This window comes from Solanum pennellii, chromosome 3 (genome assembly GCF_001406875.1).
Source record: "Solanum pennellii chromosome 3, SPENNV200".
NCBI classification, from domain to species: Eukaryota; Viridiplantae; Streptophyta; class Magnoliopsida; order Solanales; family Solanaceae; genus Solanum; species Solanum pennellii.
The window spans coordinates 27931710-27950109 of NC_028639.1; positions in this window are offsets into that span (position 1 = coordinate 27931710).

The following is an 18400-nucleotide window of genomic DNA, read 5'->3' on the forward strand; positions in this document are numbered from 1 at the left end:
TCCAAGTCTGTTGTGCCACATACATGAACCGGAAGCACCTTCAGCAACAGCGGCCATGTTTATACACTCTGCAGTGGCGTACAAGGTTCCAGATTTGGTGCCACGAGTTACTACCATAGCACCTTTCACAATCTTCCACGAACCTTTCCCAAACTCTGCTGCATATCCCGTGCTATCCAACTGACCAACAGAGATCAGATTTTTCTTGATCCCAGGAATATATCTGACACCCTCCAATGTCCACTGGTTTCCCGAGGTGGTCTTTATGCAAACATCCCCCTTTCCTTCAATCTCTAAGGCTTTATAGTCAGCAAGATATACTTTTCCAAAATTTCCAGATTTGAAATTTTGGAACAACTCCTTGCTTGGAGACGAATGGAAAGATGCACCAGAATCCAAAATCCATGATTCAACCGGGCTGTTCACACTAAGGATTAGAGCATCCCCAATGTCCTCCGCTAAATTTACAGAATCATTCTCATCTCCAAATTTCTGATTCTGTATCTTCTTTGGCTTTGTACAGTTCGTCCGAAAATGCCCTTTTTCTCCACAGTTCCAACAAGTCACGTTTGATCAGTTCATGGATTTTCCTCGATTCTTTGATTTTGATCGACCATGTTGATTTTAGCCTTTCGTCTTACTTCTCCCCCTTCGATCAATGCTGAGAGCATTGCCCGATGAATCTCCCACTTCTCGTTTGCGAATACTTTCTCTAAGAACAACATCACGGATTTCATCAAACTTCAGTTTCTCAGATCCACGGGAACTGCTAATCGCGGCAACAACAGTATCCCAAGACTCGGGCAGAGATGACATCAAAATCAATGCCTTAATTTCATCTTCGAAATTAATATCCACAGAATTCAGTTGACTCACAATCATATTGAACTCGTTTATATGATCAGAAACGGATCCATTTTCAGACATCTGTAAGTTGAACAATCTACGCATTAAATATACCTTGTTCATTGCCGATGGTTTTTCATACATGTTTGACAGTGCCTTCAACAGAACGGATGTAGTCTTCTCCTTCACGATGTTGAACGCCACGTTTCTTGACAAAGTCAAACGGATCAACCCTAGAGCCTGGCGATCCTTGAGTTTCCACTTCTACTCCGTCATGGATTCCGGCTTCACCCCGGTCAACGGTTCGTGAAGATCTTTCTGGTACAGATAATCTTCGATCTGCATCTTCTAAAAACTGAAATCGGATCCATCAAACTTCTCGATTCCAAGCTTCAAACTATCCATCTTCTGTGATCGTGTTGAATCTCCTTAGCTCTGATACCAGTTGTTAGGATCGAATTCACGCACACACACTAGATGAATGAAGAACACAAGAACTTTCAAGAAAAAAAGAGATGAGAGATCTAGAGAGAGAAAGAGAAAACTCAATATTTCGTGGTAACACCCCGTGAGTAAACTTCCACGGCGGTGAGGTATATTTATATTAATAAATCAGAGTATTTTTGGTTACAGAGAATAAATAGGAGAACCTAAAATAGAGAATAAATAGGAAAGCCTAAAATAGAGAATAAATAGGAAAACCTAAAAAAGAGAATGAATAGGAAAACCTAAAATTAATCAGGCTCCACTACCTAACATACGTCTCACCCTCTCGAGTTGAACCTCATGTCGATCCACTCTTTAGGACATCAGTCTAGCAATCTTGGTTTTGCAACCTCTCCCTCGAGAAAGCCGAAAACACATGGGTGGTTTTATATTTGCAACTACATACCCATTAAATTAAACCATAACCACTTGGTGAAATCACCATTAAAATACATCGAACCTATTATTAAGCAAGACCCAACAATAATATCAACTCGTATATGCTAAATCACACCCCAAGAATAAGAGTTTTTAGCCACACATAAAGAAATAACAAATTACACCTAAAATGATATTAAAATCAAAAGGGTATAACAAATAAAACCTTGATTTAAGCAAAGGAAGAAGGACGGAGAAGACCCACTTCCAACTTGGGGAAGATGAACTCTTTTTTTCTTCAAGTCTTCCAAGAAACCCTCTACAAAGTTGAGAGAAAATACAAGAAAAATAGTATTCTAAGGTAAAAACTATAATAATGTTTGGACTCTTAAAATAATAACTAAGGCTAGTGTTTATAGTTTTCAAATTTAGTGTTGTGGAGGACCATTCAGTGAGGTTAGTCGAGGTCGCCAAATGAATCGGAGACTCGCCCTTCTTCTAGTTCATCGCCTATTTGTGCTTGCCCACTACATCTGCAATTTATGGACTATTGGGCTTTATAATACTTGTCACATCCGGGGAGCAACCCCTAGAAGTAACCAGTGTTGTCGTCCTCGAAGAAGACTAAGAGTAACCTCTTAGCATTCATCATTACATTTCATAGGTTAAAAGTGCAGATAATTATAACTTTTAATCTACATCTACTTTATGAGGTTTACTTATACCTCTCACTTACACATAATATATTTATAGCGAGTATACATAGACTCCTCGTATAAGAAGATTACATAGTCTTCTACATTTATGCCACATATAGACAAGATACACAATATAGTCTTAAAAGGGATGTCTCATATTAAACCATCTAAACGGAATAGAACAATATGGGCATAGCCCTTACACACATGTAAAGGTTCCCCTTAGGGCTTACAACAATGTATTGAAACAACATGAGTGAAATGAGTGTCTTAGAATATAACAATGTAACATAGGTAGGCGATAGAAAGTCCTCATCTCGGAACATAAGCACATACCCAAACTTGGAGAAATGATCCAAGCCTTCCTTCAAAGTGATCACAAACCCTTCAACGACCGTAACCTAAAATGTTGGGGGGGGGGGAAAGGAGAAATAGGGTTATCATATCACTTGTACTAAGTATGCAATCATATGCACATACAACATAGAAATCATGCAATAAAGGACAACTTTGAAAAGTCTTACGCATAATCAAGAACACATATAAGACAACAATCACCTATTCATTAAGACAATAGCATATTCAACACAAGACCACCCTACTCAAGTTAAGCCAAGTCAACATGTTCATATCATAATAAAATGCATAATCAATGTAACTCCAACATCATGTTACAACAACAAAGCACGCATTCATGACATCATAATCTGAGCAAGACCATTAATCATAAACAAGTCTACAAGTGAAATGACCAAGTAAAGCCCCATAACTTACCCAATCAAGCAAACAAAAAAAATAATCACAAGTAATGCGTAACATCACATAACATGGAACTAAGAATAGTCATTATCATACTTTATCAATAGAGACCAACCACATGTTAATAAGTGAAATCAATATACATAGTGTCATTAACATGTAAGATCAATATACACATATCATTTTCATTTATAGCATATAAGCACATAACAACATCCTTCTAAGACTTCCCTCAAGGCTAACTAGTGCAATGTATAGGTAGAGTCCCATAACCCTACCTAGACTAAGTCAAACCCCTCAAGTCATCCTAGTTAGACCTAACTTTATTACTTCATTTTAATTTTAGGAATATCTTGCCATAACCGACATAGACCACATGAGCCAATGTGGAATTCGGTATCATGGAACCCTACACCGAAAGAAGGTGGACTACTTTCCAAGGTAGTACCAAAACATGAACATAGCATCTAGGTGGACCCACTAGCTAGTATTCCTATGGGGACAACATAGTTCAAGAACTAGGAGATGTAGTTGGGACCCTCATTAAGATACATGCATTATATTCTCTAATCTCATGAGAAAAATAGTGAACCTACCTTCCCTATGTGGAAGGGACACTTCTCACTACTAGTTCACTCACTGCTAAGCTTGAGTCCCTTTTAAAATGTCTTTAATTAATAATCATAACTTAGTTTAGGTCATAAGACCTACCCCTTATATAGTCATAGTCATAGCTCAATAGGAATTGCATGAGAACACGTTACATTACAACCCTTATATGTGAGATTAGCACATTAACATCATTATATCATAGTAAGGCACATAGATACTTCATCACTAACCTTATAACATTACATCTTAAGCATAATCTCACAATCACATAATCAAGACATTTCAATTAGAAATCATATCAACCCTAATCAATGTCACATTAGGTATACTTCAATCTAACTTCATCACTAAACACAAGTACTCATAATTGAAATAAAGGTTTGAGATCATAGGACTTACCCCAATCTCCTTCACAAGCCATCATCATAGTCTTACCATCAACCAAGTCAATTCAATCCAATAATAGGTGTAATAACATCAATCAATGGTAATTAAAACAATAATAAAGTCAATTGCATAACCATAACTCAATTCAACATTAATTCATAACCTAGGGTTAGGTATTTGGGTCAATTTCATCATCTATTCCACAAACTAGGTTACCTCATCAAGAACAAGCATAATTGAATCATAATACATCATAATATAAGTATAAAAACCAAAAGAAACCATAAAACATTACAATTTAGAAGATCAAATTCGTAAAATAAATAAACCCATATGAAACTCATCTTTTTTAAATCAATTTATTCAAATGGCCCTTTGCGGAAAGGAATCCCATAGGTGAAAGGATCCCATACCTTGTTAATTGTTGAAGATCGATGGAGAAAATTAGTGTTCTTGCTTCGATAGAACCCTTTTTGAGTTTTGTCTTCTATAGAGTTTCTTTGGAAGAGAGAAAGTAGAGAGAAGGAATAGCAAATGGGTTTTGGGAATTATGACAGTTGGGCTAGTTTAAATAGGTTTGGGGCTTTATATAAGTCATTAAATAACTTAATTAGAACTACTTTAACCCAAAAATAATTAAATAACCATATAATTAATTAATTGGACTAACTTAAAACTTAGCAGTAAACAGGGACCTTGGCCTATGAGGCCCTGACCTACAGGACGTAAGTCAGTCGACGGTGCCTTAGACCAACCGTCCTGCACAACCGTCATTTGGTCAGAGATTTTCCAAAATGGAACCTTTGACAAAATGGATAAGTGAACATCGACGGTGGAAATTGATGCCCCGTCGATTGGACCACGCCTCGTAGCCTGCCATCCGTCAATGGCTACTGTCTCAAGAAAACTTTTAGCCAAAAAGCAAGGGTCCTCCTCAAGGGCCCTTGGTTGGTCCTTGGGAGTCGTATGCAATATTTTTTACCATAAACTAACTTTAATATGTGTTAGATACCTTTTCACCAAATATCATCAAATTCTGACTCCTAAAACTCCAGCAAATAGGCTAAGACACACTAGCACCTTTTTGCACTAGTCTATCGACGTCATAAACGTTCCTTGACGTTTTGACTATAATACTTCCTATATGACTTTTATACACTATTATTAACCTTAAAACAGTGTTAAAACTCTTATACACTCTTGTGAGGACCTATATTATGCTTTAGACTTTTGGAGTATTATAGTACTGCTTTGAGGAACAGTTCTGTGGTGAATCGACTGCTCCTTTCTCTGCATTTTTTATCCTCTTCCTTTAGGACTTTGCGTACGGGAACAAAGGGCAGAGTATGTCCCTTTGGTTACTCGCCAAATGTACTTGGCGATGCTCAGTCTTCAGTTTCTTTATTCTTTTCAGCCTTATTTATCCTTTTTGCGTCGTGGTGTCCATGCTTTCCTTAAATCTCCATATACCTAGAACCTTAGAGTTTTATCATATATTAGGATAAAATAAGCATTTGAGGACATTATTTCTATAAAAAAAAGCCCTAAATGAGTCCAATTTGTGGGACTCATCATATGTGGTCCTCTTGAGGGGTGAGGTAGAAGCCAAGCTACCTCATGCCTTAATGCCCCCATTACTAAGTCTTTTTCACGAAAGGTTCCCCGAGTCGTGGTCATGACCACGAGCCGTGGTTCCTTCTGTGAAGTTTCCGATAGTAAATAGGATTTTTCGGTGGCTTCTTCCTTTGGGCAAGGCTACTCAACGATGCCTCCCACAAGTCGTGGTAATGGTCGTGAAGCTTTAGGCAGTGTGCTCATGTTTGGGGCAGCTGTGGCCTTTGGCCTTTGCTTGCCCCTTTTGCTTGGCACTTGTCCCCTGTGCCTTGACCCCTATAGACCACATGTCAACCCTAAATTAAGTATTAACATTTGAAGAGTCATTTATGATGCTTAACCTTTACGTTACTCTCTAGTTTAACCTATCATTTTTAAGGTGTTACGCACACAACCGATAAAAAAACAACAAAGGAGTTCTGAACACCTAGTAGCATAAGTATGAAGGGCATCTAAAACATTTCAAGAAGTAGGAATATATCTCAATTATTTGAAATAAATTAAAGACTTTAAATGATAGATGGAGACTAATGGCGATCCGAAAAATAAGATCTCACCACAACTCTGAAAGAGAAGAAATAGCTAGGTCCAATCAACCGCTACAAAGATCACCCTCACTAGAATCTACATCAAAAGAATAAAATAAGTAGCGGTGAGTATAATCCACATGTACTCAGTAGGTTAGACCGACTAACTATAAGAACTAATCCAACTTAAGAAATAACCTAAAAAAATGTTTTCACTTGCACACAAAAAAAGTCCCATTTCGGTATCAGTATCGCGATTTATATAGTTAGGTTATGAATAAAGTAAAAACAAAAGGATATAGATAAATGAGTCACAAAACACCACAACATTGGCTAATGCAATGTAATGAATTATGATATGAAAATATGATGTGGTGGAACCAAGGTCGTTACACAACCTCTCATAAACACCTTGTGGAGATTTATTTTCAAGACAAGAATCCATGGGGGACTCATAGTACATATACAAATCTCATAATCTAAATATCTCATCAACTTGTCACCTAGCTCGTGGTCAAGGATAATAGTAAGGTGTCGTTTCTATCTCAAAATTAATATTTTCCCACTTTCTCATATTTCCATGAATAATGATATGCTGAAATGAGGATGAGTGCATCACAACACATAAAACACAAAGTCATAATCAATTCAACAAGGATTTTTAATATAGGAAATTCCCAAACTCACAAGCCATGAAACACATCCTCAAATAATAGGGATAGGGGAGGAATCCATTTGAAATCAGTACTTGCCACTTAGAAAGCATTTCCTTCATTTTAAGATGATTAAATATAACTCAATCCCCTAATTTAGGTATCTCAATGTCAAACAAGGATAAGTCACACAGCTTATCGCACGGGCAATTACTCACATATCACAGATTTTCAGCAATAATTGAAGGTATTACACAAGCCTCCACATAGGCTAAGCATCACACACGGACTAAACAATCAAGACATCACTTATCAATATCTAAAACTCATACTACAACTCATTTCATAGTCATCTTTCTAAGAAAGATTAATTTTTTATCTCGGTCTAAAAGAGAGATAGCCAAACTTACCTCTGTAATACTCCGAAAGTTTAAAGCCTAATATAGAGAATAACATGAGATTTTAAGAGTTTTATAACTGTTTTTAATGCAATTATAATGTATATAGGTCAGTTAGGAAGTATAAGAATCAAACCGTCTAGGAACGTCCATGATGTTCGGAAACTAATTCAAGAGGTGCTAGTGTGCCTTAGCCTATTTGACTAAGTTTTAAGAATATAAAAATGATGAAATTTGGGGGTAAAGTGTCTAACACATATTAGAGTTAATTAAAAATCAAAATGTATAGGTACGACTCCCAAAGTACAAACCAAGGGACCTTGAGGAGGACCCTTGAAGAATGGCTAAAAGTTGTCTAGGACAGTAGCCACCGACGAGGGGCAACCCACGAGGCGTGTTCCAATCGATAGGGCATCAATGGCCACCGTCAATGGACACTTAAAAATATTCGTGGGAAGTCATTTTGTACAGTCTTAGTCGCAAACTATGACTGCACATGACGTCCATGAGCAGTGCCTGTCGATTGAGAAACGACCCATTAATTGGGGTTCGTCTGTCAACACTGTTTTGTTGTACATTTTTAAGTGGGTTAAGTTAATTTAATTAAGTGGTTAGTTAATTAGTTAGGGGTTAAGGGAGGACTAATTAAGATATCTAATGACCCCTATTAGCACCCCAAACCTAATTAGACTAAACCTAACTCTTATAATTCCCAAAACCAAATTGCTCCTCTGTCTCTCTTCTTTCTCTCTCCCAAAGAAACCCCATTGAAGACCAAGAAAATGAGGGTCCTAGGCCTTAAAAATATCGAGTTTATCCATCAAAATTCATCAATTAGTGAGGTATGGTATTCCTTTCACCTTTGGGATCTCTTTCCCCGAAGGGTTCCTTCAAGATGATTTCAAATATATATGAAATTCAAGTGGTTTCCTTCCAATACGAGATTGATCTTGTGAATTTATTTTCTTATGATTCCTTTTGGTTATTATGAGTATATTAACATGTATTATGGTTAAATTATACTAATTCTTGATGTATTGACCTAGTTTGTGGAATATGATCTTTTCCCCTTAACCCTAGATGTGATCTTGAATTGAATTATATAGTATTGATTCAATTAGCTTGGTTAGTGTGTGAATTACTATCCTATGTTGTTATTATGTCAATTTATGAGTATATTTTGATGTATTTTAATCCAATTATGCTAATTCTTGATTAATTTACCTAGGTTATGAAGTAGATCATGAACTTGACCTAAGTCTTTAATCCTAGGTTATGAACTAGTGGTGAATTGTTGTGTGGTTATTTGGTTGAATTCACTATGAACTTTAATGACTTTTTGTCATCCTTGACATGCCGGCAAACATACCACTTTTTATCATTTTATCTCGCCCATTTTCTCATATTCTTTCACCTTGCTATTTTCCCTTTTTTTCTTCATTTGAGTAAGTAACTCTCTTCTTTTCTTGCTTGTATTTCTTGTTTTTTTTTATTTTTCTTTTTTTTATTATTATTATTTATTTTTCTTTCAATTGATTCTTGAGTCACTTTACTTTTGTTCTTTCTCTCTCTTTGTTCTTTCAACCCCACTTTCCAGAGCATTCCTCATAATAGCCACCCTCAACTCATGGCTTTGCCATGAGTCAAAGTACACAATACCCAAAGTTGGGTCAGGGCCATAAAAAGGGTTGTTTACTGCATTAGCCACCCTCAACTTATGCTTTTGGCATAAGCTGAGGTGTACATGTCCAAGGAGGGACCAGGGCCAACACATTATTCTCAGAAAAGATCAGTTGGGGTTAAAAAGAAAGGTCTAGTTTAAGCTCAAATCATTTGGATCAAAGAAGGATTAGTTTCATTTGGTTTTCTTCTATTTAGGCTAAAAATGGGCTATATTGAACAAGGGCCTATGATCCTTTCCTAATTGTCTATTACAGCTTACTTTTAGCAGGACTAACCAGGCAAGTTCTAGCTCAGTACAAATAGTGGACTATTCAAATCTTCCTCACACTCACTTGACATCTCATTACTCTACCAGATTATCAGACACCTAGTTCGAATTTTAGACTTAGGGTCATGCAGTGGTGTACCTCTATGTCATGCTTAGAGCCACACATTTATCAATTACTATGCCTAGTCATGCATCATTTTCCATTTTATCAGGATATCATTTTAGCCATCATGCTCCAGAATTAAACTATGTACACAAGATATAGACATGCCGGTTCAACAGAAAAAGTAATCAGTCTTTTGGGGAAAAAGAACACAGGCAAGAAAACCCCAAAAGAGGATAGTGAATTGGGCTACTCAGACTTCACCCTAGAACTCACTTTCCATTTACCCCACCCCCAACAAAAAGACATGCAATTGTCCGCAATGCATAAAAAAATTTAAATGCAAGAGTGGTAGGTGAAGCAAACATGGGGCGCAAATCGCCGATGATTAGCAAGCCGGTGGGTCCGGTTCCCCGGAACCCACTACCTCTGTAATCTGGACACCCTCAGTAGTGTCCTGAGCATCAACAGCACTATCAGCAGTGCCTCCCGCTATCTCCACATTTCTGGATCTAAACGCCCCAGCAGCTAACTCTACTGCTCTCATCTGACGCGCCTCCTCATCAGCAAGCGAGGCTCTCCTCGCAGCCTCCATCTCACGGCGCTCCTTCTTCCGTGCTCGCGCCTCATCCTCCTCTCGACCCCTACGCCTCTTGGCATGCTCTCGAGGGGGAGGTGGTGGAATCTCTGAAGTGGCGAATAGGGCCGCCATCACTGTGTCTTCTGCAGGCTCTGCAGAAGGGGCCTCAGACTCAGGCACCCTAGCCTCTGAGATCATATCAATGTCTGCGCAAAGACTGTCGACCGCATCCTGAAGGGTCGACACATCCACCTGAGGGGCTGGCCGGGCGAACACCCGCAACTCAAAAGCGTCCAAGCGCTAATGAACCTCAGCGATCTTCCGCTCTGTGTGCTGGACCATTCTCCGCTACAAGCGCTCTTCTGCCTCAGCAATAGACCTCTGCATTCAAGGCTTGATGTGATGCAGAAGTGTAGCCATCTGTGCCTCTAATTTCTGGACCCTAGAGAAAGGGGCTGAGCGAGAGGAGCTCGGGGCAGTGCTACTACCCGGGATAGACTCGACCGGGGTAGTGTCAGTGGAAGCCGCCTGCGTAGCCGTGCGAACCTGTGCTACCGTATCAGCCAGATTGTCACCAAGTGGAGGCAACTCTGGACGGGGCCCTCTGTGTGGAGCCAACTCATTGGCCTCATCCCTGATGAGGCCGATATCAACAGTGCCCAGCGGGGTCTTGAGTTTATCAACGTGCCATATAGGCACACCTTAGGACCTACATAGAGAAAATATCATGCACGGGAAAGGGTAAGTAGTTGTGACCTTAAAAGCCCTCTCGTGCATGACCGCCTGTAGAAGCCAAGCAAAATCCACCTCAAACCCGGCTATCATCGCCGCCATCAGTATTGCTCGATCCCATGTGACTATATTATAAGTGGCTGTGGGGGAAAGGCAGTGGCGGACAATCAACCACAAAAACTTCGCCGTGATAGTCAGGTTAGCCTTTTTGATGGCTCCTTTCGGCTCGGTCACCCAGTCAGCACCCTCTCCATCAACGGACAAGTGCAGGGCCATCCACCTCTTGGTGGTCTCTCTCAGCGATGGCTCACGCAGGAATTGGCCATCTTTGACAATCTGCCATCGGTAGTCAAACTCCGCAGTGAGAGGGGTCCGGTTAGCATCAACATTCTCTCCATATAGATACCGGCGGATGGCAGGCAAGGAGATATCAACCTGAATGCCACGTACTCGGACCTGCTCCAGTGGGGCCTATTTGGCGGGGGCAGCCCGCCTATCAATCTGTGATCTGAGAGTCGCTACGTAGGAGGCGTAGAATTCTCGGACCAACTCTTCACTATAACGTCCCAACGGATGCGCTGTCCACTACAGTAGATGTCTGGTGAAGAGATTGTGTATCTCTGGCATCGTCGGGAGACTTCCCGTAAGGACCCTCGCTCCAATGTAAGTGTCCGAGTCATGACTCCTTTGTCATTCAAGAACTTTGCATCGGAATAGACTTGATACTGCCCATCGACACACCACCGGTTGGGCTGGTCGGTAACCGTGGTGAGAGCACGAGTCGGTGAACCGGGTGTGGATTCCGAACTGTCAGCCTCATCAGACGAGGCAGACTGTGCAGCGGTGGTGGGTGCGGGAACATCAGCAGATCCGGAGGCTTCCTCCGACCACGAAACTCCTAAGGAGCCAGACGCTCCTTCTTCATTAATAGCTTACCCAGAAGGTGTGTTGGCCAGTGTGTGCTCCTCATCATACTGGGAGCTAGTGACTACGCCGGACGCCACCTTTTTAGGTGTGGCTCTGGCAGCACGTGCAGCTCGGGATGGGGTGAAAGTGCCTGGGGGCACGTACTCGGGGTCACGCTCATCATCAGAGCCAATGACCAGGAGGGCAGATGGGGCGACAGACTTCGATCGCCCGCGTGCGTAGACTCGATCTTGTTTTGGTGCCATAATAGATAGTACCTGTAAAGGATCAATATTAGTACTAGAAGGAGCAAACAAGGCAAGCAAAACCATACAAAATAAATAAAAGAGTTAAGATGTAATGACATTTCTATAGTAACAGTGAAACACGACGGACCAGGTGACGGCTCGTCGTGAGTACGACGGGCCGTCATTGGGTCCGTCGTGTCTTACTTGGACTATGTTTATATGGAAAACCCTGAAGCAAAGTCTCTGACAAGTATGACGGTATAAGCAGGACGGACCGTCGTGGGTATGACGGTCCGTCGTAATTGTCCATAAGAGGACACTTGGAAAAAGTATGGAGACCCTTAAGAGAGGGGTCTCTGTCTGTTATAACGGTTACGCAGGACGGACCGTCGTGGGTATGACGGTCCGTCGTAGATGTCCATTGGAGGACACTTAGAAAAAGTGAGAGACCCTTAGGAACAGGGTCTCTGACAACCAAAACGGTTGTGCAGGACGGACCATCGTGGGAACGACGGTCCGTCGCATGTGTCCGTTGGAGGACACTTAGAAACAGTGAGAGACCCTTAGGAATAGGGTCTTTGACAACCAGAATGATTGTGCAGGACGGACCGTCGTGGGAACGATGGTCCGTCGCATGTCCGTTGGTGGACACTTAGAGACAGTGAGAGACCCTTAGGAATAGGGTCTCTGACAACCAGAACGGTTGTGCAGGACGGACCGTCGTGGGAACAACGGTCCATCGCATGTGGCCGTTGGTGGACACTTAGAGAAAGTGAGAGAGTGGGGTGTTAGGGCTGTTGGAACGGACCCAATGATGGTCCGTCATGGGTACGACGGTCCGTCATCGGGGTCTCGTTCTGTAACTCAGTGACAGAACTGGGGATGCCCCATTCATCCCCTATGACCCAAATAGAATTGTTAGAGTTGTAACCTACATTTGTCTAACCCAAATACCTAGTAAACTAGCAATGCTAAAGCACCTATTTCTAGAGTTTTAACACGACAATTTTGAGGATTCTGAACCAAGGTCAGACAGAATTTGTATTAACGACTGAACCCATCAATAAGAACTAGGCTAGTACTAATTGATAAATAAAAAAAATGCAAAGTAAATGGGTAAAAATCAGAGACACATACCTGAGAATATGAGAAAAACAAACGAAGAAGGTACTTGGTGATCAAGTAGAGACCCACAGCAGCAGACTTCGACTAGTAGATAGTGAATCTTAGGAATTGGGGAGTTTGGAGAAAATGATCGGTTGTAAGAGAGGGGTTATGATCTTTGGAAGTTGAAAAGGGAGGGAAATGGGAGAAAAAGGGAAGGAATGGGGTGAAATGAAGGGGTGGGGGTTTTAAATGTTGAATTTTTTTTAAAAAAAAACCCCTGCCGGATCGGGTCGGGTACGCTTCATTAATGACACGACGAGTCCCCGGTGATGGTCCGTCGCAGTTGTGACGGTCCGTTGTTGGTTCCGTCGCATGTGCCCTAGTTTGAAAATAATAGAAAGACGTACCTGGCACGACGGATTCATGCGATAGCCCGTCACAGGCACAACGGTCCATCGATGTATCCGTTAGTGACTGCTGCAGAGTGATTTTCTGCAGAATTTCCTGGTGATGTGCCTGCAAATTTAAAACCCATTAGTAGAAAATGCTACCATTACTAGAAAGAAAAAACTATAAGTATTGGGTTGCCTCCTAACAAGCGCCTGATTTAACGTCGCGGCACGACTGAGGACACTTGATTACTCAGACTTCATCATGATGGTATGCCTCGATCACTTCATTCGCCGATTCAGCATGCCCGACTAGATTTTTATGTGTTGTCCATTCACCTTGAACCGCACACCCTCCTTAGTTTCCAACTCAACTGCTCCATGAGGGAATAGTTGGGTAACCAAGTAAGGACCAGTCCATTTGGACTTGAGCTTGCCCGGAAACAAGCGCAACCTAGAATTGAATAAAAGCACCAAATCCCCGACCATAAAACTCTCCTTTATCAATTTTTTGGTCATGGTACTTCTTCATCATTTCTTTGTAGAGGGCTGAGCTTTCATAAGCTTTCAGGAGAAATTCATCGAGTTCATTCAACCCAGTTAACCGTTGTTCTGCAGCTTCGCTCCAATCCATTTTCAACTTCTTCATAGCCCACATGGCTTTATGCTCTAACTCAACCGGAAGATGACAAGCTTTCCCATATACAAGTTGGTATGGGGACATACCTATGGGAGTCTTATACGCTGTCCGGTAGGACCAAAGAGCATCATCAAGCCTCCTTGACCAATCCGTTCTACTAGCGTTCACTTTTTTTGACAATATCTGTTTGATCTCCCGATTCGACACTTCAACTTGCCCACTAGTTTTGAGGGTGGTAAGGAGTGGCCACATTATGGCGAACCCCATATTTCTCCAATAACCCCTTGAACAATCTGCTGCAGAAGTGGGATCCCCCGTCACTAATAATTGCCCTTGGGGTGCCAAAACGAGAGAATATATTTTTTTAAGAATGCAGTGACACTCTTCCCTTCATTGTTTGCGAGGGCGATGGCTTCGACCCATTTAAATACATAATCAACTGCAACTAGAATGTACTTCATTCCATGAGAACTCACAAAAAGGCCCATAAAGTCAATACCCCAAACATCAAATAACTCAATCACAAGAATGGGATTAAGAGGGAGCTCTTGCTTCTTGAAATGCCGCCATCTCGTTGGCATCGGTCACATGCTTTAGCAAACTCATGAGCATCTTGATGAAGAGTTGGCCAATAGTAACCACATTGTAATATCTTATGAGCGGTTCGGATACCGCTGTGATGTCCACCAACGGGTGAGGAATGGCATGCTTCTAACACACTCAACATCTCACATTCTGGCACACAACGCCGAATAAGCCCATCGGCACAACTTCTATATAGGTATGGTTCATCCCAAAAGAAATTCTTCACATCGTACATGAACTTTTTTCTCTGATGAAAGGACAAGTCCAATGGAACAATATCACTAGCCAGATAGTTCGCAAAATCTGCGAACCATAGAATCAAGTCTTGTGAAGCAGCCAATACATGCTCATCGGGGAAAGTATCATCAATGTCAGTATTATCCCGTAACTCTCTCATAGCTTCATCTTCTAGTCGGGACAAATGATCAGCAACTTGATTTTCAGATCTNGACAAATGATCAGCAACTTGATTTTCAGTCCCTTTTCTATCCAGCACTTCAAAGTCAAATTCTTCCAGCAGTAATACCCAACGAATCAACCATGGTTTCGCATCCTTTTTCGCCATCAAATATCTCAATGCTGAATGGTCAGTATGCACTATAACTCTAGTACCTAGCAAATAGGAGCAAAATTTCTCAAAAGCAAACACTACTGCTAGGAGTTCTTGCTCAGTCACTGTGTAGTTCTTCTGAGCTTCATTTTGGGCTTTACTAGCATAGTAAATGGGGTGAAGGATTTTGTTTTTCCTCTGTCCCAGTACTACACCAAGAGCTACCCCACTAGCATCGCACATTACCTCAAATGGACTGCTCCAATCCGGGGAAATAATGATAGGCGCAGATACCAATTTTTCTTTTAGTTCACCGAATGCCTTAAGACAAGATTCATCAAAACAATATTTACAATCTTTCTCCAGCAGTTTGCACAATGGGTGTGCAATCTTTGAAAAGTCTTTGATGAATCTTCTGTAAAAACCTGCATGCCCAAGAAAGCTTCTCACACCTTTCACAGAGATTGGTGGGAGCAGTCTCTCCATTACCTCAACTTTAGCTCGATCAACCTCTATGCCCTTTTCTGAAATGCGATGACCAAAACAATACCTTCTTTCACCATGAAATGACATTTTTCCCAATTTAGTACTAAATTGAAGTCTTCACATCTCTTAAGGACCTCAGATAAATTGTTTAAACACCGCTCGAATGAATCACTAACCACAGAAAAATCATCCATAAAAACTTCCATAGTATCTTCCACCATGTTGGAAAATATCGACATCATACATCTCTGAAATGTGGCAGGTGCATTGCACAACCCAAACGACATTCTTTGAACGCAAAGGTCCCATATGGACAAGTAAAAGTGGTTTTCTCTTGATCTTCTGGTGCAATAGAAATCTGATTATACCCCGAATATCCATCAAGAAAACAGTACCACTCTTTTCTGGCAAGTCTATCCAACATCTGATCCATGAAGGGCATAGGAAAGTGATCTTTTTCAATCCATGCATTTAATTTGCGGTAATCCATACACACCCTCCATCCAGTAACCGGTCTCATTGGAACAAGTTCATTTTTTTCATTGGGGACCACAGTCATTCCCCCTTTCTTAGGTACACACTAAACAAGGCATACCCAACTACTATCGGCGATCGGATAGATTACTCCAGCATCCAACCACTTAATGATTTCCTTCTTCACGACCTCTTGCATAGGTGGATTTAAGCGTCTCTGGTGCTCAATACTTGGCTTATGATCAGGCATGAGTTGGATTTTATGAGAGCAAATACCAGGAGGGATCCCAATAATGTCCGCAATAGTCCACCCAATAGCTCTTTTGAACCTTTTTAGCACTTTCACCAAACTCTCAACTTGTTGTTCATTCAGGTCTGATGCAATGATTACTGGCAAAGTTTCACCATTTCCTAAGAATTCATACCTGAGATGAGGCGGCAGAGCTTTTAGTTCTAACTTTGGAGCCTCCTCTATAGATGGTTTCGCGGGTGGGGACTCGCGATTCTTCATATCTAACTCATATTTCTTCGGTTTAAACCGAACATCACCTCGATCAAGAGCCGCGACTAATGACTCATACTCTTCAATGCAATCTCTATCAAAATTCATTATCACTGCTGCTAATGCTTCTACACCTAGACATTCTTCTATTTGTGTCTCAGATGTCTCACCAATGTTGTAGGATATAGCAGATACCGATAGGAGCTCACCGCTCTGCCTCATGGACCTACAAATGTTAAAGGTCACTTCCTCATTGTTCAACCGAAATTTCATCTGTCCCTTTTCCATATCTACTAAGGCTCTTCCCGTAGCAAGGAATGGCCTCCCAAGAATAATGGGCACTTCAAAATCGACTTCACAATCAAGAATAACAAAATCTGCCAGAAATATAAATGACTCCACTTTTACTAGCACATCGTGGAGTATCCCTATAGGCCTTTTTACTATTCGATCAGCCATTAGTAGCCGCATCGCAGTGAGCTTTGGATCACCCAATCCCAACTTCTTGTAAATCGAGAGGGGCATGAGATTTATGCTTGCCCCCAGATCACATAATACTTTCGCAAAATGTAATAGCCCGATTGTACAAGGAATAGTGAACGCACCCGGATCTTCTTTCTTTTGTACCAGAGATCTTGTAGCAATAGCACTACAATGCCGCATTCTATCATCATCCTCAAAAGTGACCGATCTTTTCTTTGTAACCAGATCTTCATAAACTTGGCGTAACCGGGCATTTGTTCTAAAGCTTCTACCAAAGGGACATAGATAGAAAGTTGCTTCAACATTGTTATAAAATGCCGATATTTACCATCCTCAGTCTCTTTCACTAATATTTGAGGAAATGGGGGGGGTCAGCATCTTTTACAGTGTTATCCTCTACTTCATCATTAACATCTACCACTTTATCAGTATCTTTTGTCACCTTTTTCTCATTAGACGGCATAGGTGAGTCAATGGTTTGCTTACCACCGCGAGTAGTGATTGACATACAATGTCCATAATTTTTCGGATTTTGGACAGTGTTACTAGGAAGAGTGCCCGGTTGCCGTGTGTTCACAATCGCAGATAATTGGTCCAATTGTATCTCAAGTTGCTTAATCGATATTGCATGTGTATCGACTTTTTGCCCAATACCCGCTAAATCATTCCTCAACTCTTTATTGTGCTCATCACTAGCATCGAACCTCCTCATCATTTTATGCAACATATCCTCAACTCACGCCATACTACCTCCACCATCCCTAGGAGTAACTTTAAGATTTTGTGAAGGAACATAGGGCCCATTCCTATCATTTCTATTACCATAGTTACCCCTGTTGAAGTTGTTGTCGCGGTTGTAGTTTCCATCACGAACATAATGACCTTCACGGTTATAGTTACCATAGTTTCGACCTTGGTTCCCTTGACCTTGGCGCCAATTCTCCTGATTAGAGCCTTGGGCACTCGGTCGGAAACCCCCCGTCTGCTCATTTACCGCATTGGAATCCTCCTCATAATAGCACTCATCATTTTATGGCGGTGGTTTCGACAAGTAGTTGACTGCATTTATCTTTTCTGCACCCCAGTGACATGTTTTAGTATCAACCCAAACTCAGTTCTCATCTGAGCCATTTCTTCAAGAATCTCATCTTTGGCTGGGTTGTGAGTGGACTCCACTGCGAAGGTATTTCTCCCGGTATGTGTCTTCCTAGTATTCCAAGATTTATTATTCCGGGAGATTTTCTCTAATTTTTCAGCAATCTCAGCATAAGGACACTCCCCATAAGATCCACCTGCTATAGTGTCC